This window comes from Seriola aureovittata, chromosome 12, assembly GCF_021018895.1.
Source record: "Seriola aureovittata isolate HTS-2021-v1 ecotype China chromosome 12, ASM2101889v1, whole genome shotgun sequence".
NCBI classification, from domain to species: Eukaryota; Metazoa; Chordata; class Actinopteri; order Carangiformes; family Carangidae; genus Seriola; species Seriola aureovittata.
Window position 1 is genome coordinate 18,381,842 of NC_079375.1, and position 23,898 is coordinate 18,405,739.

The following is a 23,898-nucleotide window of genomic DNA, read 5'->3' on the forward strand; positions in this document are numbered from 1 at the left end:
GTAGATGGTAGAATTACCGTGTACAGATGGCGGAGAGAAAGAGCATCAGGAGCGGTCTGGTGGAGGTAACAGTGAAAGAGGTATGGTTGAGGACACACTGGCTTGTTTTGTGTTCAAACAATCAGCTGTTCTTTTTACATGTGGACCAAAATACGCTCAAACATTTATATTCCTGTACCTGTGAGGACTTTTCCATTGATTGCAGCCGTTCCATAATTATCCATACTGACGTAGAACTGGATTTCACTTCAAATTTATAGAAACAGTTATTTTTGGGAAACACACTTAGGAGAACAGTTCCATTTGTGGTTTTATGGAGGCGTTTGTCCCAGACTGTTTATTGCAGCCTGATTCTTGTTGTCATCGACATCAGAGACTCGAAGTCATTGCAGCCGACCAAGAAATAGTGAAGCACATAAACCTCCCTTAAAACCACAGTATGTCATTTTACAGGTTTTGCACAGTAGAGATATGGAATAATGTGTTAACTGATGAGCTTCCTGACTTCATGTTTAGTGCACAGACATGAGAGTGCCTCATCCAGCAGATTTCACAAAACATCAAATTGCTCCTAAGCCTAAATCTTAATTACAAACTAACATCAATCATGAAGTAATCTTCTGCGTAATTCTCAGCAACTCAAACGGCCATTGATTTGGTGTTTTGCACTCAGAGTAAATAGATTCCAGTGTAACAAAACGAATAAAATAAAATAAATAAAAATAGCTCTTTTCATATTTGAATTCAAGCACTTCTATCTGGTCTCAAAGACAATGCTGATGTTCCCGCTCGTTTTTCTTCAGTCACTTTCCTTGCCTTCCTCCTACTGATTGAACCAGTTTCCTACTCTCTTGAATCTGCTGCTGATTTACTGTAGGTGCAGCAACTTTATTTCCTCAGTGGCTGAAAATGTTCACACAAACTTCCAAGATCATTTCAAAATGGAAATCTTCAGACTTAATAATAAATAAATAAAGTGGCATGTGAACCCTATTGTCACCCATTTCCTCATTTCAATCAATCTTACTGTTGAACTAACCTGATGATCAAACCCAGATCTAAGGAGACATGAGTGGCAAAATGTCCTCTTCGTTCTCTGCCTGTGGGGATGCTCATAAGACGACGAGAGCACCAACACAAAAGAACGGTTCGCTGAAACACCTCTTTCCCTCTCACACACACTGATACAGATGCTGGCCGTCCGAGTACAGCATTCAGCCTGGCTGCACAAATCAATGATGGTAAATGGAGGCAGCGGGAGGGACAGACAGAGATCTGTACCTTCCACCCCCCCCCCCCTCTCTCTGTCTCTCCCTCTCTCCATTAAAGCACAACCTTTCCATGTCTCGTTTCATTATAGGAAAGCTTAGTGAGTCACTGTCTCACTTTGTACAGAACACATGCGCTATTCAATGACACTGTCACTGCGTATCATGTCCCTCTCTCATATACAGCTCTCTGTTTCTTCATTAACGTGACGTTCACTCTTATTCAGTTCTTGTTGCTTGTTTCACACGGTTTTGCCACATTTCCACCATTATTTTATTTTATTTTTTATTTATTTTTTAAATCACTTTTGTAGGATTGTTTTGTATTTCAATGCCTGAAGAATCGATTGTGTCAGCAACTCAAAAATACTTCACATGACAATAAGAGGCTCACATGACAATCATGTCAGCATTTCCTGCTTACGCTGGGTCAGGATTTTCACATGTATTTACGTCAGTCTAGTGAGAATTTTCAACAATATCTTCCTTCAGGGCTTCAACACTGGCCTTCAGCTGAATTTATGTCTCTCCCTCACTTATAGATGCCTGATGGCCTCTTCTTCACCGTCCTCCTGTGTCTCCTCTCTGCCGCCCTCCTCCTCTCCCTTCCTCCCTCCAGCCCTTCATCCTCTCTCCTCCCTTTCCTTTTCCCTCTTCTTTCCCCAATGTTCCCTCTATCTCTGCTCTTTCATCCGTCAATCCAGCACCTCCCTTGCCACTCCCCTCCTCCTACCATTTTTCTTTCCACAGCTAATCCTCCTCTTTTTTCCCCCCTCTTTTTTTTTTTTTACTCTCCCTTTTTCCTCCTTTATGTGTCCTCCCTCCACCCTTTTCTCCAGCATCTGCTGGCCTGCGTCTGTCACTGATGACCCCTTGTTGCCACGTGCCAAATCCTCCTCTCAGGGTCCCACAGAGACCCTAAATCATTAACACACACACATACATACACACACATGGACTCGCACTGACTCGCACACACAGATCAGCTTGTGATAGGTGGCTGTCTCCCTCCCACAGAGAGTGAGAAAAGCACACAAATTCAACCTCTGATTGCAGACTCTCATTACATCGCTGTATCATTTGTCAATTAAATGTCTTATAAAGGCCAAATCCTTCAAATAAATGGGCCTGGACAACATGTGCAGAGAATCTCAGCAGATATAATATTGTCACTCTAACGTGGCCGATTACATTACAGCTACAGACACACCAGCGCCGACACTGGCGTCTGGGTTTGGGGTTAGCGCTGTGCTAAAACACACTAGTTTAAAGACTCAACACCTAATGAAAAGGTTTGTGTTGTTTAGCAAATTAATGGATCACATTACATCAGTAAATTTAGTTTGTGCTCAGGCTGCAACAATAAGAACCTTACTTCCATCTTGCAATATACAGCAGCTCACCACAGGGATGGAAAAAACATGTGTCCACAACATCAAATCGCTTCTCGCACACTGCCGTCCCTCCAACACATGCTGTTTTACAGACTTTTCACTTGTTTTTTTTGAATGGCTCACAGCTTTCAAGACTACTTTTTATAGTCAACATAATACACAAGTATGAACATGTCATACTGTGTGAAATCGGCTCATTTTTCACCTCCTGTCAAGGTCTGACCACTGTGAAGGTGCTACAGGAAATAGTATCCTACAAATCATACTGACACACGTCCAGCATCGCCTCCTCACACTGGTCAAGGGCCGACACATCTGCTAGTCTCGGTGTCGTCTGCGCCTCCTGCAGGTAGGCGTGAGATGTGTTTAACTGCACATGGTTAGCGCGATTGTGCAAAATATTTGCACTAGTCATTTTTGTACTGAATCAACCATTGTTTCCAAATCATGAGTCACGGCTCCAAAACAAGAAACCAGGTCATAGTCATGCAGACAGACGATCAGATAGAAAAATACAGACAGAGACAGAGGTAATTGGTGGAGACATAGATAAATTATCTCTATCCACACACACACACACACACACAGACAAACATAAAGGAACAAGCTGCTGGACAGCACACAGAAGACGAGCAGGCTTGAGGGTATATCCTTCATTACCTCACATAAAATCGCAGAACTGATTTACTTTTATCTCGTGTCAAATATTGTTACATATCGTCATGGAAGATATGGACCAACACTGAAAAGACAGGAAATCCCTTCAGTAATGCGAGTTAAATCATCGCTGTTCCACTAAGATCATTATACATCCATTCATTTATTCATCTGAACTATTGCCACAATGGCTGATGGGTTCAGAAAGTGCCCAGCTGTCATATTTTGAAATTTTTTAATTATGTTTAGGGCTGAAATCCTCCCGACATCCGGCTCACGGTGCACTTTACCCAGAATTCACTCTACATGGACATGTGTTTATCAAGCATGGGGCTGTGCAGGCCAGGGTGAAAGGTGAAAGGCCACTTAAATACATACACTAAAGGGTTGACAGTCACCAATAAATCAGACTCCCAGACAGAGAGTTATCAGGGCTGCACTCAGCAAATTCACACACACACACACACACCCAACATGTTTAGTTTCCTAACTGCCTTTTCCTTCATCTTTGTGTCGTGTGATCAGAACCTGCTCAGCGGTAGGTCCAAAGATCTGCAGCATTTAAAGATCCTATCAACCCGAGTTTCATATTTTCCATTTACGCATGTCACGCTGAGCAAAGAGATCCCTTTAGAAAATGTGATGTTGGCCTTGTCACGTAGGGTGACATGCGCTCTGTTATGTTGTCATACTGTGTGACAGCGGCGCTGCCATGTCACAGAAAGGGCTCGTTCTTGTCCCAACTTTGACGTGTGTGTTGTTTTCATGCCCCCACCCCACCCCTGCCTCCATTCTGAATATTTTTGTGTTTATGTGCAACTTACAAACAGAGCCATGACAAAGTCTTAACAAAACATCATTTGTACCTACAATTCAAGGCTGGACACCTGCAGCATCTCTCATCCTGTAAAAACTGGACTGAACAGCTCAAGACGAAAAACCCAAAACTATTGTTCATGGCCATGTCGTATTCAAATAAACAAAAAAGATTTGATTGTCAAGTTACGAACAGAACTTGCACAGCTGGCATCTCATTGAGTTTATATGAGGTTTAAAGTTTACAGTGATTTTTCTTCACAGCAGAGAAAATACAAACCTACCAATGACTGATTTCTTATTAAACAAACAAACAACTTCTTATAAACAGTTTGTAAAGTTTACATTTACATTCAGTGTTTCTCACCAAAACACACTGAGTATCTCTGCAACGACAAACATCTTAAATTAATTTCCCTTCTCAGGAAAAAACATCTGCAAAGCTGATTTAAAAAAAAAAAAAACTTTCACCTGCATTGCTTACATTCATGTTTACTAGCTAGCAGTATTTTTCTTCCCTGCTGAGGTTCTACGTTTCTTACTGCCACCAACCATCAGTCCGTGGAAACAGCATAAAACTGGCCATGTTCACACACAATAAACAAACAAAACAGGGATCCACTTAAACTCCACAGGGTACCTTTAAGGTTTCGACAACTGATGCTTTATATGAAGCGGATTGTATATATTCATTTTTGAACAAAACTTACAATTAATTACAATTACAATTTGTATTGTACCTTTGTAATCAAAACATTCATGTATTAAAAAATAAATAAATAAAAAAAGACCCATGTATAGGTGTTGCTGTAAATGTAAATGCAAAAAGTACAGACAGAGGCAAAAGCAGTTTGTCAAAATGAAAGACGTGACAAAAAGTTATCCAGGGAAATTTCCAACTGCTAGTTTCAGTCAGAAATGAGATGAGTTATTTGGAAAAGAACAAGGGCTTAATAAATGAACACACACACACACACACACACACACACACACACACAGAGTATAGACCGGAGTGACAGCAGACACACAGACAGACCTTGTATGACAGCAGGACTCAGCAGCAGGTGGAGTGACGCACAGGAGATGACGGAGTCAAGGGTTCAGACTAGAGCCGAGTGTTATGCAGCAGCATTCTGGTCAACACAGCAGCACAGCCAGCAGTTTCTCAGCCGACAGCAACTCAGCAGCTTATAGCAGCTCCATTTCCTCCACAGACTGGTAGGGAGCACCAGGCTGCTACAGTAATCTACTTTAATTTGGGATTAGCAGCTCTCTGCAGGTGTCACTCTGTCTGTCCATCGCTGCCTTGACCTCTCCTTCACTATGTAACTCATTCACGGTTTCCTGCTCTTTCGTATTTTTTTCATATATTAAAAAGTAGCAAATTGGAGGAGCTGCAGATTCTGATGAGAATTCAAAGTTTTCTTTTAATCCTTAATTTTACACATGGGAGTCTCGTTTAAGATGAGTCTTGGCCACAAGTGAGTCATTAAGGAAGTTGTATTCTTTCGCTGTTCACAAAACTATAGGGTTCTCTTACGGCCTATATAACAGTTCTAATCATTTTGGTTTCGTTTCCAGGAAATCAAGTGTTCTCAGCATCGGTGGCTATGGAGACGAAGCTATTCAGAGGCACAGAATAGAGTTGTCGCAAAATCAAAAACACTTTATTGTTTTAAGTGGCGACAAAAAAAACTGCACCATAGTTGCTGAATTCAACTAAGATTCACCCATAATCCCAGAGTAAACTTAGTTAAACTGCTGAATTTACTGTCAGGTGTCTTTAAAGTGCAAACCTTTCCCTCGCTCTGGGCTGTTGGGTATGATAACATTTCAGTCATGCAGGGTATAAAAGGGGGGGTGGGGTGACAATGTTGGGTCATCTATTGTTAGAGACAGCTCAGTAGAGCAGCAGACATGTACAGCAGACAGTCTAGATTACATTCCCAAATAAGTGGTTTTGATAAGCAGGTTAAACTGGGGACTATTGTCTAAAACCTTGTGCCACTGCTGATGGTTGTAATACCTCATGCACTTTACTGTAAAAAAAAAAAAAAAAAAAAAGAAAGAAAAAGAGCTGTTTCTACATGTATACACTTGAATCACACTGTGACTCTAAATGGGGCTTTTTGCATTTTTTTTTTGTTGAAATGTTCCACAACCAAAACTGGCATAACTTAATAACATCCACATCTGGGCAAACAAAACTAACAACTCAAAGTCGTTAATGTGCAGATATGAGATCTGTCCATTAAACATGCTTTACACATCTTCTTCTAAGTGAGAATTTTCCACAATGTCACACTTCTACCTTAGTGTGCTCAGTCTTACTCAGACTTCACTTCACTGGAGCGCTAAAACATGATTAATTCTGCAAAGTTTTAGTAGTTGAGTCATATCTTTTTTGGTCATTTTTCAAAGAGAAAATTCCAAATATTTGCCAGTTCAAACCTCTCAAATGTGAGGATTTGCTGCTTCTCTTTGTTTTATATCATTATAACTTTAATATCATCATTGTTGGCTGTGAGAACTTGTTACGCTTTTTACAATTTTCTTACATTTTAATCATTAGAGGGATCCGATAGCATTTTATGAAATCTGAATCCTTTCAATCCCCACTAATTGTTGTTTAGAGAGTAGAATTTATTTTAGGGAAATGAAGACATCTGTAAAAATTCACTTTTATTTCACTCAGGGCAGTAACAACACAAATTTCAACTGTGTAAGAAAAGACATAACTCGATATTTAAGAATCTAGCTTCTTCTAATCACCTTAATAACACAACTGGTAACTTTAATTGTAATTTAGGGGCCAAATACCAGACAACCATGACACTGGCACTAATATAAACTATGGTATTTAACTATCAAACTTAAACCATGGAGGTTTTACTGTGCTGAAGCATTGTAGGGCTTTCACCACATATTTTATCAGCGCTATGTGACATTCATTAACCCTTTTTACCAACTTGGAACTGGATCCAACACGGAAACCGACTGTCAGAACCCCATCGCTGGTTGAAGTTCTACTCGAGTGTGTGTAAATGTGAAAATACTGTACATGTCACAGTTCTTTACACAGCTCATTGGAATCTGAATCAGGTTACTGTGAACATGTAACCGACTCTCTTGCAAAATAAAAAAATGTTGACACTAGCAGTGACGTTAAGAACATCAGACAAACAATCGAACAATACAAGTTTCACTACGCAAAGTGATGCATTTCAGTTCTGTGCTGGAAAGTCAAATGAAGCCAGACCATGCTGTAATGAGAGGAGAACCGTTACAAAGAGGAGAACTGAGTAAAGCTCAACGCAGAGCCCCATAGAGTTACACTGCTTTCCTGAGGGGAAAGGTCAAACTGATGAATATCCCCTTCTGAAAACAAAAAGGCCTCGGCTCATTATACGTCAACCCCACTGAAAACACCCTAGATGATCTAATGTTGCCATGACAACTACAGAAGTACCAAGGCAGCACTCACACACACAGTGAGGGACAGACAGGCGTGCAGGCGACAGATTTAAGTAGGATGTAGGCCTACACTGAGGATGTCTCCACTGTCACCATGAGAATAGGGGAGGAGAATATGGAGAGCCAAATATAGGATCAGAATAATGAGCTTCTTATCAGTTGCTCTATCGTTTTCCATATTTCCTCTGCTTTCCTCATCGCTCCATCTCCCTGTCATTTTCCCTCTCCTCCTTCCTCCATGACAAGGCCAAATATTTCCCCAGGGGCCCTCTCCTGTATAAAAGCCATAAATTACACCAGGAATGTTCGATTATGTGACAGTGGCGAGCTTTTCCAAAAAAATAAATAAATATTTAAAAAAAAGAAATAAGGTACTGGAAGAATCCTGGAGAATCTCCTCACCTCAAAGACGAATATTTTTGGTGTTAACAATTGCAGGAGCTTGTAGCAGCTTGTCTGGAGTCAGCCTCTTTAGTTTAAGTTTTAAGTTGATAAGAAGGTGTGTTAAACACACCCTCAATCATACATCATACAAAAACCTGCCCACAGAACAATAGATACAGTCCTAGGCCACAAGTAACCTTTATAATCTTTATTATTATTTTCACACTTAATGGTGAAATATGTCCATCACAACTTCCCAAAACCCAAGGTCATTTCCTTAAAATCCAAAACCCAAAGTTATTCACTTTACTTTTACAGCTTACTATTGACTTTACTTTATCATTTAAAATAGAGAAAAACATTTGAGAAACTGAAACCAACAAATATTTGATGTTCCTGCTTGAAAAAACAATTTCATTTTCATTTTCTGTCAATCCACTAACAGGTTACTTGTTTCTGCTCTAACCCACGGTCTTGCTATCTCTATTTCAATGTCTCTCTTTCTTTCTCTCTCTCTCACACACACACACACACACACACACACACACACACACACACACACACACACACACACACACACACACACACACACACACACACACACACACACACACACACACACACACACACACGTTGTGGGTCGGACGCTCAGACTCTCCAGTTTCACAGCCACCTCCTGTTTCTTTGACTAATTCAAGGCGATCGGTCAGATTTCTTACAGATGCAGATGAACCAGCTAAGAGTCTGAAGCCCTGAGTTAAACCGACGCCTTTCTTATCACGCGGCAAACCAACATGTTTCTACAAACTGTCTGCATCTGTTATTTGAACACAAACACCTGTTGGTTTCCCACCAAAGGGCCATGGAGAGGAAGATGACAAACAGCTGGCTCACACATGCCTGTCTCTCTGAATGCCAGTCTGTCTTCATCTTTCAGTACTTGTCTCATATCCTGCATCTGCCCACTGATCTGCAAACAGCCTCATCTGTCTGTCGAAACTGGCTGATTCCAGTTTTCATTGTATAGAAACATCTGTTCTGATATCTTCCTCTCCCTCACATATACACACACACACACACACACACTCCTATGTCTGACCCAGATCCTTGCTTAATGAAAAACAAAAAATGACTGAATAAATAAATTATAAGTGGGGGATGTTCTCTCTGTTGTGTGAACCTGATGCCCTTTCCATCTCTTGCCATGGCTTTTTACTCACATAGCCTACATGCAAACATTCCCACACACACACACACAGCTTCACTGAGTGCTTATCATCTCTTGTAAACAATCCCAAGTGGCAGTGTATTTTTTCTCCCACTTTATCTTTGCACTGTTCTCACACACACACACACACACACACACACACACACACACACACACACACACACACACACACAGTCTGCGTTTCAGGCAGAATCATTTTAGTAGTAAAGCACAACCGGATGACATAGTGCTCCTGCTGTGAGTGTTCTCTCGGAGCTCCATACTCATTTTGAAATCGAGTTTGGTCTGTGCTCAAAGGCTGCCGGGTGCGTGGCTGGGTGCAAATACCACATTGGAGGTCTTTCATCTACGACAGAAGGTGAATGAAGATTAGATGATGCTGAAAATAGCCCTGATGGTGAGATCCAAAACAAAGCCAACACAAGCTCCGGCTGTGCTCAAAGTCACAGCTAATAATACAGGAGGAAGAGGATCGTTTAGAACCAATTCTAGCACCATTTTTACAGCAACAAAAACAACAGACAAGGAAATTGTATGTTCATTCCCTAAACCAAACAAAGAGATGTCATGGAGAGAGATTCCTCTTCTTTAGAAAGAGGTGAGGAGATAAATGGAGATGAATATGTGCCGGCTGGTTAGATCAAAAATGTTCATCTACTAATCTACTGCAAACCGTTAAATTAAGTTTGTGTCAATGAAATGCATTTCAAACACTACATTCTGAATTCTACATGTTGGCCACATTGCTACATAGCCAACGTTAGCATTAACAGATGTTTACTTACCAGTCTTGCAAGAGCTTCAGTCATTGCTGTATGTACAATACAAGAGTTTATAATACGTCGTCTGAGCAGCGCTACTTCCTCAGGTCAGACTGGACGCTGCAGCAACTCGATATCGCGAAGTGACGAGATGAGCCGACCGGGCTGGGGCTAGCTCGTTATCATGCTCATTTCAGTTGAAGAAAAGAAGTGATGAAACAAAATTAGTTACTTTCCACCACTGGAGAATGCTCTTGGCGAGTAAAGGATGTTTAAGTAAATATCTATTAATGCTAACGTTGGCTATGCAGCAAAAGCAAAACTTACAAATAGCTCCTGAAATTGTAATAATGACTGTATTTAAGAGACCCATTTCAAAAAATATGATGTTAAAATGAATATCAGATGATGCCCTCAGAACTGTGGAGCATTTTAGTGTCTTTTATCTCAATGTTTTGTTTTTTTTTAGCTTTAACTTTACTGATTTGGTTTCCTCTCACTGATCTCTTTAGCTGCAGTGGGCAGCTGATTTTAGCAAAAAGCTTGAAAACCAAATGGTAGACAAAGTTAGCGACTGACTATTGAGCACAGTGTAAGTTTAGCAGCTAAAGATATTTTTGGCAGAGACGAAAAACAGAGCTAAAATATGGAGGGACTATTGGACTTATATTCGCCTGGATGACACAAATATGACTACACGTATCTGCTGGATGTATAAATAAGCAACTTTTTACTGACAAATCGTAACATCTTAAAAAGGTGATGATTCATCAATGATAATATATCAATCATAGCCCCAAATAATTTCAGGATCAATGACTCAGTGGATGTAATGCCATTATAAATCACACCATACATCTTATAATGATCCTTCCAGATAAGTGCAGGCATCATTGTCTGCAGTTACGCTTAGTATGAACAGAAAACTGGGATAAGTAATATATTTATTTCTAAAGTATTATTGGGGCATTGTGTATGAAAATAAATCTCTGCGTCTTGATAGATCTTTGTGTGTATAGGGAGCTTAGCTACGAGGACGGATATCTTTCCAAGTCACATGAAACTGATTAATCTTAGTGAGTCACAGTTAGTCCATGTAGTTTATGTGGAGAGAATATAAACTGCACATAGCCCACAGGTAACAAGCGAAATTAACCACACACACTGTCCACATGAATCACATGATGTTTTGATGGGAGTCCTGCACACACAGCGGCAATCAAAGCCCTCTGCGGGACTTGTTTTCCCACTATATTTCCATTTCCTTTCAATTGCTCTGCTGGCTTAATTTGTTCTGTGTGACAGAAAGCGAGGGAGAGAGAGAGAAAGAGAGAGATGGGGCGTGGATATTTGACAAGTACAGGTTGACATATCCATTATAACTACTACTTTTCCCTCTCTAGGTTCACAAATATCCAACAACTCAGGCTTAAAAATGGACAAAAGAGGCAAAGGCTCTCCATCACATTTGAAATAACAAAACTAAATGTGAAACTCAGAGAAAGCACTCAAAAACACTTTAAAAAGGCATTCAGACTGGCTGCAGGAGGATCGGGTTACTCATTTCAACCCTGAGTTAATACACAGCACACATAAATAATCATAAATATGTATAAATAAATACATTATGTCTACCACCTTTTCCTGCATTCCTCTGGGAGCTAAACACATACACATAAATATTCATAAACACACAGCTGCTGGATGACATTATAAGCCCATCCATTGAGTGACTGTGTGGAGTTGGCTGATGATCAGTGATTGCTATTATGTGATTACTTATTGCTAACCAAACTGTGGCCTGTCGTAAGTGGCGCTGACACACGTGTTTGTGTGTGTTTGAGTGTCTGCCCGTGTTCATAATCATACCAGTGTGTGTGTGTCACCGTCTGTGCGGCAGCAGCATGCCTACACAGTATGTGGTGGTGGTCTGGTTTCCGCTCAGAGGACTGTGAAGTGGCGAGATGAAGGCTCCCGCATGGTGGCGGTGAGACGAGACTGAACGCCTGACGGGACCACGGGGCTAAAACGGCTGGATGACGAAATTTTTCTCTCCCTCTCTCTTTTCTTCTCCCAGTTCCAACTCAATCAGGTGACTGAGAACATTCACAGTTTTTAGTTACCTCCAGTTTCATCAGAAGCTACTGTCCATGTTTCCTTCTACTGAGCTGAACAGAAGTCACACTCACATTTTGGACCTGACCCTCACTTACATGTGTAGATAGCAACACTTACATCACATGAAATTCAAATTCACCTTTAAGGCTGCCACATGTAGAATTATTCAAATTTTCTTTCAAACCCTTTATATGATTTTGATGGCATTCGTTTTACTGCAGAAAACACAACATACAGAGCATCCTCTGGTTGGACCCATGGAGGAGGAAGAGTAAATTGCTGAAGCTAATTCTTTGCTACAATCACTAGGGTCGCCAATTTTTCAAATGCTAAACATTGATATAACATCTAAAACTAATTGCATCTAATTAAAGTACACACATGGGTGAAAAAGTAAAGGGAAAACCTGGATAAATGAGTGGAGAACCAGAACAAATGCAGATGTTTCCACACAGGCCACACTGAACCGTTTGATGAATCGTTTCCCTCCTCAATCTACTCTCAATACCTCGTAACGACAAAGTGAAAACAGAATTTTAGTATTTGTTTTCGGGAATCTATTAAAAAGGAAAAACTGAAATATCGCGTAAACATCAGTATTCAGATCCTTTCCTGTTACGCTTAAAATTTACCTCAGGTGCCTCCATTTCTCTTGATCATCTTTGAGATGTTTCTACACATTGACTGTGGTAACTGCACTTGATTGGACATGATTTAGAGAGGTGCACACCTGTCTATATGACATCTCACAGCTGACAATGCACATCAGAGCAATGAGCTGACACTTAAAGCCGGTTTGTCTTTTGGCTTGTCACCCATCAGTCCATTTATGATATCCAGAATGTGAGGCTAACCAGCTGTTGAGTTTGCTCTGACTCACTGTAATGAATGCTAATGTGAATAGTAGCCTGAGGGACCATTTTAAACTCTTGATCTCAGTTCAGCTACAGTATGCGAGCCTTCTGAATTCATAAAACTCTGCAAACACCTGACTGTAGCAATGAATCATTCATATTATCGTGCTATTTTCTATTCTGGGACTAAACATGTTGCGTTTAAATTCACCACCCTCACTTCTCACTTGTACTGAGACATCACCATCTGCAGTGACACACTCCACTGTACTCCCTCTCTTCTCCTCTCTTATCTTCCTCATATGCTGTGTAGGTCTATCATCCTTCTCCCACATTGCCTTACACATCCCTCCTCTCTTCTCACCCATCACCCCCAGCCCTCATCAGCCTCCCCATCTGATATGACTCATTACAACACAAGCCTCCTTCAAAATGTAAACCGTCTTTCTTCTCACCTTTCCGTCTCTCTCTCATTTGCTTCCTTCTCACATTTTTTTTTTTTAACTTCTTTCTCTCACAGGCACTTCCCTACTTCCGCTTTCCTCTCTCAGGCCTCTCACTTCCTCCTCGCCCCCTCCCTTTTACTATCCACCATATCAGTCTCATCTTTTCTTCTTTTCCCCAGTCTCACTCCCTTTCTTCTTCCTTTTCTCACTGCTTCTGCCTCCATCTCTCATTTAAATCTGAGTAAGTTTTTGTTTCTGCATGGTTCTGTTAATGCACCCATTCCTTCCAAAGCTTTCTCCAGCAAGACTCCCCCTTCCTGTCCCTGTTTGTTTCAATGGCGCCCATCCATCCATCCATCCAGTCACACTTCTGTTCATCCCTGCCTTGAGTTAACATGACATCAACAAAAGAATACACCCCAGCGTCAAGACTGCCACACACACACACACACACACACACACACACACACACACACACACACACACACACACACACACACACACACACACACACACACACACACAGTCCCCGTTGACTAATCTGCTAGGCTCAAGTCCATCATTAGCTCACTATTAAACAATAGGGAGCAGAAAGAACCAGCTGCAAGCCACAACCAGCTGTGCTATTATTATCTCCCTGCTGAGTGTGTGTGCGTGTGTGTGTGTGCATGCACCAGTTTTTCAGAATACTTACACCTTTGTTTAAGCCTATATTAACTTTACCCAAATTGGGAGCTTTTCATCATTTTCTGGCCTTCCTGCCTCATTTTAAGTGTGTGTGTGTGTGACGAGTGTTTGGAGGCCTATCTCCATAATTAGGGCAGACCAGCCACGCATGGGTCTCCCCTGACACTTCCCCTCCAAGATCTAAATATTCATGAGACTCTAAACGCTTTCATGAGCTCTGTAATTATGGCCAGAAAAAAGAGAGACAAAGAGAGAACATGGGAGAGAGTGGGAGGCAGAGAAGGAAATGCCCTCACACTTTTCAAACATGGGCTGTCCCATAGTATTAGCAGATTATATCAACACCGTCATGCAGTTCTGTCATCCTAGCCAAAGAGGCTAGAGATGATTAGTCATATGACTTGAGAGTTGCTAAATTTGATATGGAGAGTTCACATCAAGCATTATTCAAGGAAACAAGCTAGTGTACAAATTTTGTGAACTTAAATGCTGCTATATGATGGTACGCTGTTTATAGGTGTGTGGATAAATGGACCTGTAGTGCTGCAGTAGCAATTCTCCTCAACAGCTGTGTACAGACGTTTCAACAGCCACAGTCAAAGTCAATAATCAGTTATGGCAGTACTTGACTTAAAAAAAAAAAAACAGATTGCCTCAGTTTATTCCCATTTGGCCTGAAGTATCTGTCAGGTACAGCGGGGCAAAAAAACTAAAATGTACTGAGGCTGACATGAGGAGTCGACCTTAAAGTGACGGATCCAATTTGGCTTGTGCAGGTATGTTCGGTAAAAGCTTTTCCTCGGATGATTTAGTGAGTGATTCGCAAAAAAAACTAAAACACCAAGTCATCATCCAGTCAGACGCAGCTAACTCATCTGGTTTTCATCCTACATCTATATTCAAAACAAAATGACGTGGCCATGATGGGTGCTACTGCTAATGGTCTTGATATGCTTCAAACAAACTAGTTTGTATGACGCGTCGCTCAACTATGTTTAAAAGGCAGAAGTGTTTATAGCTGTTGATGTTTTCTGTGTCCCTGTGTTAATCTATTGTTACATGAGTATTTGCATATCAAAATATCCCTCTCCTTCTTTCACTTTTTTGATTACTCATACTGCATTCAGGGGCTGCCCATCATATACAATGGCACTTGAGCGTTAACTTGTGGGTAACCAGCAGAGCAGTATCATAGTTACGAAGTGTGTGTTTGGTTTACATCTGCATAAAGACAAGAAAAAAAAGGAGAAACAGCGACTCTGATTCTGTCTTACAAAATTTGCTGACAAGGATCTATAACACGCAATCATTTTCACAGATTTTGTTGCTTTTTGACAGAGCCAGGCGACTGTATATCCATGTTTCCAGTGTTTATGCTATGTTACTTACTTAAAATATAATACTTACTAAATTTTATTGTCATATCATATTTCATTATTATATAATAACTAAGTGTTTTTGGTTGGGTTTCCCACAAGCGTTGCAGCAATGGGTTCATTCCTTTTAAAGCCTGAAGACAAATCTAATATCACATCTAATATTAGTGCGAATATGATGTGTAGTAACCAGGCCTTAGAGTGCTGTCTGGTCTATTTCTGGCTTTATAAGTAAGTATATGGAGAAGCCAGCAAGGATTCTTGTTACACAAAAACACTGAGGGATGATGATATGTGAGAACAATTCTGGGCTTTCAAAGAGTCTGTGGCAGGAAATTCTTTTGTTTCCCCTTTAAAACAGAAAATCATGTAACTTTCATCCAGACACTTCTACTCAAGAGTACATCAGAGTAGTGAATGCACTCGGTTAATTTTAATTCCATCGCATTTTCCTCACCGCTATGTGAAGTTTCTCGCTCTAGCCGAGACGATCACATGCCTGCTTTACATTCCAGGAAGAGCCAATTGATTTTATTCGACTGGAAAAGCCATCAGATAGTCTCAGTGAAGCCAAGAATTCACAGGCAGACCGCAGCACGAGGCAGCTGATTCAGAGCCGATTGTCCCAGCACTGACACATGATGACGCTGCATGATGACACACGCACAGTAACGAGAAAAGCAACATTTCAATATTGGGGAAACACACACACAAACACACAGACACTGAATCACCACAAAATGACAAATGAGCAAGAGCAGGGCACCTCAGATTCTTCCACCATTTATATGTAAATGAGAGCACCCCTAACTCCCCTCCATGCAGCCCTCTTTACTATCCTGGAACCAAAAAATACAGCAAACTTGGGATCAGATCAGACAAGACCTGAGATGAGAAGATTGAGAACGACGGGATGCCAAATTATACGTGACAGGACAGGGCACGATGAGGTGAAATGAGCTAAGATGACAGGGTTCACGGGGAGCGGACATTAGCTGGAACTAAGGTCTGTTTGGCACATCACTAATGATTTCATGTTCCCTGTTGTGTCCCTTAGGGCTCCAACTCTGCTGTTGGTTTGTCAGATTGTATTCTCCCCGAGGGGGACTTTGATTCACTACTCACAGCTGCAGTCTTTCCTACACAAATTGACACGTATCAACCAGGATGACAACAAGATGACAAGCAGCATCAGCCTCGCCCCGATAAACTGATGAGCAATCTAAAACACCAGGACAACCACCAGGGAGGTCACAGATAGTGACTGGTTTTTGACAACATGTGTCTGCATTCATGTCACTCAGTGTATTGTCAGGCACCAGGAGGAGATCTGGCCATATTACAGTAAACTGCACTCATTACTTGAGTTTTCCTGTCATTGTGATGGTCTGTGTGAGTCATCAGTGCATCAGCAGGCACAGAAGACTAAACACAAAAGGTGTGTAAACAGACACACAGGCTGCACACTGCACTTAGACACCAAGCAGTCATGGGAAGGAGGAACACAGCGTCTTCATGTTTGTTTCCCTCTGCAGCAGTTGATGTCATTGACTTTAGAGCTCAGCAGTGCTGTTTTCCCTGAGTGACATCTGTGTATTTGTGCATATGTTTGTGTTTCAGAGTGTGTTTGTGCGCTTTTTTGGTGAGCTCAGCAGTCTAACACTGACTTAACAAAAGGCTGCTGAATATAAATCTATTCCCACTTCATCTGCCAGCATCAGATGCATACATTTACATGGCTGACCGAAAGATATACTGATAGACTGTAAGATATACTGGGCACAGCAGTTCAGCTGAACAGGCAAAAACGTGACACCTGTCCACAGGCAAACATACAATTCAACATATATGGAACATTAAGTTTCTAATAATAAATATGCAATGAATTAACAGTTTAAACTAGGGTTTTCTTTTTTCCTATACAGTGGTAACAAATTACATATCTATCTATCTATCTATCTATCCAGAAAACTTACTAGTAAATTATGCGGAAATTATAAAAAAAACATTACAGCAAGTTGAAAAGTTAAGAAGATAACTAATTTGTTTCAGGGACATGAATGTCTGAACCAAATTTCATGGAAATCTATTTAGTAGCTGTTTGGATATTTCAGTGCAGACCAAAATGGTGGACAGAACGAACAACTGACTGACTGACTGACATTCTCATCCCTGGAGCCACAGCTTAAGCATGGCTTAAAATGAGAAACATTCACTGTTCCAGCTTCTCAAATGTGAGAATCTGATGCTTGTTGTTTTCTTACATGACAGTAAAATGAATATCTTGAAGATCCATGTCCCTTTCAGCTCTGCAAAGTTGTGATGGGATATATTTCCGTGTTTTCTGTCATTTTACATGCAAAAATTATGAATGTTAATTTACAATGAATCATAAGGATATCTGTGAGTTGCATCCCTCAGATACATGCTGCCAGGCTGATATTTAATGATTTCAAGGTACCAATTTAACACTTTGCTCATGTTTGCCAGGATGTGACTCTCATCATTAGAAACACAGCACTCTATTTTCTGCCTTGATTTAGTCAAATTTGAGGCTTCATGTGTTCACAACTTTGAGCCTGCTTCCTGTAAGAGCCTGCTTCCTGTGGTACTCTGCTGTGGCACATAACAAACACAGTGGGGGAGACGGGTAAATAAAGTAATTACAAATAATGATGGCTGATGGGAAAAGCTCATACTGACTACAAAATGTTGTCCTGTCACCAAAAATTCCCTCGTGCGTCACTAAAGGATAAGCACGGCAACCAGTGACTGAATATAAAGAAGGGGGGCGCGTGTCCACTTCCTCCCACTCCCAAAAATGAAGCCAAAATAAACTGCGTATGAGCGCTGCCATCTTGTCAATCATGACATCACTTCCCCTTTCAAGGCATCAACTAACGAATTAAAAGCAAACGTATCACAAAAGCGAACACATGAACATACCTGAAATGACAGAAGCCATCTTTGGGAAAAATTTCTAAGATGTCTTCTTTGATTTTGCCCACGTCCCATTCCCTAACATGGAGGGGGCGGGGTTTATGACCCATACTGCAGCCATTCCCACTTTTGGGGAACTGTCATGTCGTCCATCTTTATAAACAGTCATTGGCGGTGACGCACTGGGAAGTGAGCAGAATGTCGATGAGCTTGATGTCTGGCAGCAAGCAGGAAATGGATCTAAAATTTGATTAAAAATTATTTTCTGTGACAAAGATGTTGATTAATTGATGCGCAGTAACACTGGGTCAACTCCTTGGCTAGTGTTGCCTTTGTGAATTGCCTGAAAGAGTCTCCCATCTCTGCTTCACTGCATTTAAATTAGTACTCTGACATCACTGGCACCCTTCTGTACAGGGATTACACCAACATGCTTCAGACAGAACTTCCACTATCTCAATTTAAGGGTTTTTACCACTCCATACATAATGCCAGGCAGTATCTGTTCAGTTTAAGCAGCAGTGACAGGGTGTGATAAGACACAGCTAAGTTAAAAACCCTTATCTGGCCTACGAGCTGAATCCCATCTCCCTCTCTGCTCACACTGACTCATAACGCCACTTATTAGTCCCTCTGGAGGGATGAACGGGAGAAGGGGAGATTTTCAAAAAAAGGGAGAGAAAAAGCAGGAAGTAAAGACAGTACGAAAACAGATTAGGAGGGAGAAGGAGGAGAGAGAAAAATGCGAAGAATGCGCACTGACACTAAAGAAGGCAGCATTTTCAGTGGAAGACCACAGAGTGTTTTTAATTGCTTCAAGGGTCATTGGAAGTGTATTCACAGTAAGCATTTGAACTACTAATTTCAAGTTAAAGCATATCTGAAAACTGAGATGGAGGGAAAGAAGAACTGACAGAGCAAGGGTGAGGACAGGAGACAAAAAGAGCAGCAGTGAAAAAGCAGTGAAAGACACATGGAAAAGATAGATGCCATGTAAATAAGAGGGAGAGAATGGGACATGGTGATGTAAGAACAGAGGATGAAAGGGAAGAAAGAAAAAGAGACACAGGTGTTGAGGAGGGGAGATGCTGGTGAGCAGCCTGATCTCCCATAGTGCCAGATAAATGACCCCCTGTCAACATTACAATGCTCCATCCTGTCCCCCTTCTCCATCTCTCTATCCCTCCATCTCTCTCCGCAACGACCGAACGACTGACCGACCGACTGACGCCCCCCCCCCCTTTATTCACGACAGGTCATCCATCAACCAGCAGACTCCACCCACACACTTTTTTGCATTTTACTTGTTAGTAAACCAAATGAAGTGATGCTTCACCTGGCACTTGTGAGGAGGGAGTGAGTACCAAGCTCCTTTTTCCACTGTTCTCTCCATTTATTTTTTTGTTTTCACCCCACTTCTTCATGTCACCTTTCCTCATCCTGTCCATTCCCCAGATCTTTCCCTGTCTTACTCATCCTTACTCATTCCCTGCTCTCTCTTTCCCTTCTCCCCTGCATCTCTATCTACTCCCCTCCCTGCTCATACCATCTGCTCTCCATTTTCCGTGTCCTTGTCACTTTACCCATCTTAGCTGAGTAAATGTCAAGGTGTAGCCACAGAGAGAAGTGATCACTCACAGGCTGTTGTGAGGAAAAGGTGCTGTTACTTCACAAAAACGTAATCCAGTTCAGCATTTATATACACCTGCTGGTATATGAGAATAACACCTCCTGTGGCTTTTCTATTACAATCTTAAGTCTTCTACAATGAGCCAGTGTTTCTTAGAAAATGATCATTTAAAAAAATAGTAAGTTTCAAACTTACTTTCTGCTGTAGCTGATAGTGTTTTGATAGTGAGTATTTGATAGTGCAGTTGGTTTAACTCAGTTGCCTGGGGGTCAAAACTTGTTTCCAAACTCTATAACAATTACATTGATTAGAAAATTAGTCTGGGAACAATTTTGATCATCACATGTGATACTTTGGGGCTTTTAAGTTATATCCAATTATAAACTGAATATTTTTGCATTTTGGTTAAAACTGTCAGTTGTTATCTGATCTTTCCTCTTTAATTGTGAAATATTAGATAGTTTTGTCTCTTTAATGTCTCCAAATCAAAACAACCTGAGTAAAAAACATCAGTTTTTTGTTGAGATACTCACAACTTATATGCCACCATATACAATCAGTTGAGAAACAGGTTTTGCTTATTCCTAAAATGTTGAATGCATTGTATGACCACACACACACACACACACACACACACACACACACACACACACACTATTTATGCAATACAGAGATTCAGTCAATCTTTCCATCCTATTACTATGTGATGTTAAATGACAGATATGATGACATCAGTATAACCACAGAAGTAACCATGAGAAAATGCAGACACACACATACACACACTGCACATGAATTCATACACATTCAGGTGTGTGAACACGTTTTCCTGAGGTTTTCTGATGTAAACTGTGGGAACTTTATCAGGTTACCATGACATGGCAAGAGACTGCGAAGAAAAAGTGATTTTGGGAAGAGAAGCCGTGAAATTGAGCTCCATGTGATCAAAGTCAACGGTGTGAAATGTAGTAAAGATACTTTGAGAGGGAAAACACAGGACTCCGCTCGCCTCGCTACAACTACACATCACCCAGTGCTCCAGATCCAGTTCATCCGGTGTAAACAGAGAAACACTCACCGAACAGAAACTCAACTCGCCCCCGAACGACGCTTCTCTCTGAGGGTTTCAGAAGAACCGAGGCCTGTCCTCTTCTCCGCTGATGACAACGTTATTCCAGCGATGTTACATGTGTTTCAACCATTTAGCGACGGGTCCTTTGTTGCACTAAACAGCAGCTCGACAAAACCAGGCAGCCAAGCGCCCGATGCTGAGTGTCCATTTACTCCGCACAACGAACGCTGATTGGTCGCTTCCACCATAACACTGCGTTCTGCTCTGACGCTATTGGCTGATATTTTGATGGTGCGTTCCAGTGCTGCTCGTACGTTCCGAGATACCTATTTCCAGAAGGGTACAGGATAACACTACTACCTATCTTATTACAACTACTACAGCTATTATTAATATTACTAGTACTAATAATAGTATAATAACAATGATAATATTCATGACAAAACATGAAAAAAACTCACTTTGCTTCTACCAAAACTTGTAACTTCCTTCAGGGTTTCCATTTTAGCTTCCATTTAAAATTTAAGTTGCTGCATTTAAACTTCTTATCCGTATTCTGCTTCTGTCATGATTCAATTATTTCAAATGTTTCAGTGGGAAATTTTCAGCAGCAGTTACCAGAAAACCTTTCTAATTATGTTCTAGGTGTTGCTGCTATCTTGGCCTGTGCAGTCCTGTGAAAGACATGTTTTTGATCACTGAGAAGCACTTTTCAGATTAGACAATATATACAATAGATAAATATGTCATTGTTATAGTTATGTTATATATATTATTTATCATTATTATAATTCGTACTCTAAATCTTAGCCGTTCTAGTTTGTTTTACCACCGTGTAAGTTATTACCATCGCTCCCGACAGCACTTGAATGCATCGATATCCCCATGCTTTATTTGTCTGATCTTGTGTACATCTCAGATTGTGGTTTCCAGCAGACTTTTCATCACTAAACAATTCAACTGGCTGTTAAGTGAAGGCCAGTTGATGTACATAACCGCAAAATCAATAAACTGATCTGCTGTAAAATCTGAAATTCAGGCTATTTTGTTTAAGTAAAAGAGAGCCGGGCTGATTGATTTGAATCGAGTTGTAATCGGGGCAATGTGTGAGCTGTTTGTGCTGAACAACCCTCATAGCCGCACTACAAAATCAATACAAACTAATGTCTTATGGCCATTTTTTTTATGTAAGTCACTGCAATGCAACCACAACATGTATGATGATGGATTATTCCAATTTCAATCTACCCACACTCATTGATTAATTCTGCTGCAGGCATTACACGTCCATTACAGAGCGCTAATCAGGAATCGATGCCTTTATTGGCCTCTAATATGTCAGCATGGAAATGATCATGAAGACATGTGCAAGGTGGGAACTGTGTGTGTTTGTGTCTGTGTGTGCCTGTGTGTGCCGGGTTGAAGAAAAAGCCCCTCTCGGTTTCATAAAAGACTTATTAGACAGATTGCAATTTTAAATGGTATTTCTAATTGCATTTTAGGGAGGTTGGGGAGAAAACTAAACTCAGTGAATTCAATAAATTCAACCTGTGCACTGGTCAATTCTATCAGGAGCTATTTGGCTCCTCCTGCTGGTAAGAGTAGGTAATTACAATTCATGGACTTCTCCCTCGAACTCTTCATACTTTAATTTCTATACTTTCTTAAACATTTTAACATAATAACACTGAAGCACATCTCCCAACATTTCATTCATTGCCTGTAATTTATCAAATAGAAAGTTGCGCCATCACACTATGCATTTACCTTTATTTTAGATTTGTATACAGTATTTTTTTTTTACTCATTTGTACCTTACTATGTGGTATATATTTTATATATATGTATTTATTTTACTCTGTATTCTGAGCATCTTTAGCATAAACGTTTTATGGATAAAGTTCTTTCTTATCTTAGAAAGATTTGCACTAGAACAAAAGAAAGTGTCCTCTGCCAACTGAAAAGAAGATTATGATTGTGCTTAGTGTATCAGTCAAATGTAGTGGTTTTTCATCATGATGATGACAATGATCCTTACATCTGAACAAGAGTAACATCTTCTTAACTTTAGGGGCTTCAAACTGTAAATACTTCTACAACAGAACATATTAATTAATTAATAAATAAATAAATAAAGGCTCATATAAATATAGTTACAAATGTATTTTTATTTACTTTTGTGTTTAAAAACAAACAAAACAAACAAAAACACATCAACAACTGAGCTGGCAAAAAAACGGTAGTTCAGGTGTCATTCAACCCTGCTTGAGACTGCATCCAGTCCCAGCATACAGGCTAAAGAGACTGAATTGCATACAGACACTGAGAGGTAAAAAAAACATAAATGAAATGTTTGCACTGTTTGTCCAGTTGTCTGTTCATGTCACATTTTGGTAATTTGACCTCAAGTATTACTGCAACGAAGCCAAAGACATAGAAACTATTAGTGTTTTGAAGGAAAACATGGACGTTAAAATGAGTCGGCAAATTTTTTTTTTCAAGCATGGACAGCAACTAAAGGCTAGCAACATGTCAATGAAGACAGAAAATCAATAACTATTACAAGTTACAGCACCCCACTTTGCCTCTGAAATGATACTGCAACAAGGGGGAACAATGAGAGCGCTGAAGAACATCATGGGTGAATGAGCAAGATTTCCTGTAATTGGTGAAAAAGGACTATATTTTTTTAAAACATGGAAATTGTGTGAACTTCATCATTTCCGTATGAAGAATGAGTTCGCACTGAGAAAGCAACTGGGTCAAATTGGTGAGAAGACTGGAGAAGTTTTA

At 40.5% G+C, this 23,898-nt stretch overlaps 1 protein-coding gene across 2 annotated transcripts in view; it reads right to left on the reverse strand.

The window, feature by feature from the left end:
• The window catches only part of LOC130179316 (SPRY domain-containing SOCS box protein 4-like), a 71,795-nt gene extending 50,472 nt beyond the window's left edge, over positions 1 to 21,323 (reverse strand). For both annotated transcript variants that reach the window (XM_056392217.1, XM_056392216.1), the window contains exon 1: positions 21,112 to 21,323. The gene's annotated coding sequence lies outside the window, so the exon portion shown is untranslated. The remainder of the gene's footprint in view (positions 1 to 21,111) is intronic.
• Between the last annotated feature and the right edge of the window lie 2,575 nt (positions 21,324 to 23,898).